The sequence below is a fragment of the Asparagus officinalis genome, chromosome 3, assembly GCF_001876935.1.
Source record: "Asparagus officinalis chromosome 3, Aspof.V1, whole genome shotgun sequence".
Taxonomy (NCBI): Eukaryota; Viridiplantae; Streptophyta; class Magnoliopsida; order Asparagales; family Asparagaceae; genus Asparagus; species Asparagus officinalis.
In genome coordinates this window covers 64,608,184-64,610,758 of record NC_033796.1, presented here as the reverse complement: position 1 = coordinate 64,610,758, position 2,575 = coordinate 64,608,184, and positions in this window count along the sequence as shown.

Below are 2,575 nucleotides of genomic sequence, written 5' to 3'. Positions count from 1 at the left end.
TTGACTCGACGAGAACCAGCGTATGACTTGATCAGGTCGAGCACCCCCTCTCGTCCACAGAGAGCTCGCCTCCCATGAGTGCCTCCCTCCTTATCTTGGGCCAGTTAGAGCAGCCCAACTCTAGGTCGTCCCCCACGACCCAGATGAACCACTCCTTATAGTCCTTGTGCAAGTCAGGGAGGCCGATGAGGAGCCTGAACTTCCCCACCATCTGAAAGTGGAAGTGGGGCTCAGTCTGGTTCACCTTCGCCACCACCAACTGGCCCAAGACCCGCAAGGACAACCTTATCCCAAGCTAGTGGTAGATCATGATGAACCCCTCTAGGATGGCGATGGTGTTTGGGTTCATCTGCGCCGACGATACCCCCAGTGCCATGAATACTTGCTTGAGGAAGGGATAGTGTATGGCCTCCGACTTTGTCGGGGCCAACAACTCATACTCTTCAGGGACATCAAACTTCTTGTGGATCGTCCTCTTCTTGGATAGACTCACCTTGGAGTGAATCCCCACCAAGAGGGCTCGTCGATCAAAAAGATCAGATGCCATTGAAGATTGCAGAGATGATAGCCGGAAGGGATGAACAGAAAATATTTTGAATTCTCTAAAGGGAATTTGAAGAGATAGTAACTGCCACCCTTATGGTCCTATTCCTATATATAGTCAGCTAGCTTTACAATCGTCAAAATTCGAACTACCGGATCAAGCCTTGTCCAATGGCCAGGATTAATTGTCAGAATCCGAAGCGCCCTCTCTGAGATCGAGGTGTAGCCCACTCACCTTGAATAGTCTGTAATTTGCTAAGAAAAGTGGGGCTATGGTAGCCAAAAGGAATGTATGATGATGTCAGCCATGTCTAATCTAAAGGGACTTTTTAGTTCCTCATTCAATACACACCCAAATCTGTCCAAATGCTAATTTGATTTCACTTCGACCCGGCTCAAGCCGACTCCAAGCAAAAGGGGCCAACTGTTATGGTGTTCCCATTCGCTAAAAAGCAACCATTTGCCCAGTAAAAGACAGGTGTACTGCATGATATGTCCTAATCAAGTTGGTGGCCAGAGACTAGTAGGGACGACAACTCAGCCGACTTGTTGAGTCGACATTCCCTCATGTCAACTCGAAAGTCGGTACTTGTCGCCTTCTTTTGTCGAAGACGACTCGCTACTTACCCACTCGACCAAATACTAGACGCCTCGTGAAGACGACTTGAAGGACATTACTTCTAAACGAAGTTAAAGGATAACTTCTGCCTCGAGCCCACTCGATCAGATACTGGACGCCTCGTGAAGACGACTCGAAAGACGTTACTTCTCAGCGAAGTTAAAGGATAACTTCTGCCTTGAGCCTCTCCCCTGGCAATGTGTCTGCATCACATTTAATGCATGACAGGCACATCATGCATCAAGCCCTGATAGCCTTCATGACTTATCGGACCACGTAGGCACCGTCATGCCACCAATCACTTCCTATTTAATGCTGAGCTAATCGCTTATCTAGTCACCATCCAACACTTGTAAAGTAGGTGCTGACTCATCCGCTAGCCCACACTTTGCCCCCGTCATCCTGTATGTGGCCGAAGTGACAGATCTACCCTTATACCCTTGGTATAATAGAGGTACTATTGTATCTTTATAGAGGGTCATAAATATAATCTTTAAGCAGACATACTGTACACATAAGAAGTCTCACAATTCTTTACTTTTCCCTACTCAAGTTCATCAGCTAACTTGACCGTCGGAGGAATCATGAGTGAACCAAAACTCATCCTCTCACGAGTTTCTACTTGTGCAGATTCATCAATCCCACTCAAAGAACAAACATAAAGTCAGGAAAGAAAGCGGCCACTCATCAATACTCAATAGCATCATCCAACCATGGATATAATTGACTGTGTGATCACTAGTACATCAACAATTATGAAATGGTTATTCATTATTTTTATGTTAGTTTAATACAGGGATGGGTGACAAATCACCACTTGATATGCTAGACAAGATGAAAGGCATAAGTAACCAACAATACCAATCTAAGGATCCCAAGGTTACCAGTTAATCAATTGAACAGTAGACTCAATACGAGGTTCATGCCATTTCATTCTTCATAGTTTGGACATCCACAACCTGCATTTGGTAATTTTTTAAATTTTGATGATAGCTACTTTCCTATGCACCAATCATTGTCATATATGAACATGTTGAGAAGTCCTATCAATTATCATTGTATGCAACAAATTTCTCCTAACACATCATCAGGTAGTAGCAAAAGATCACCTGTTGAAGATTTGCTTGAAATGTCACCTAAAAAGACAATGACAAAGAAAAAATGTTATGCAACAAGGGCAAAAAATAGGTGCCTAGTGGAATGCAAAGCATGATGATATCCTCATTCCTTACCTAGCAAGTTTGGCAAAAAATAACTTCAAAGTTGATAAAAATTTTAAGAAGTGATAATCATATTTTTATTATATTTTTTATACCCTCATTATCTATCATCTTTAAATAAATATATCACTAATAACTTGTTTTTATCTTATTTACAGGTTAATGAAGATTAATGAATAAAATCCCAAAAGAC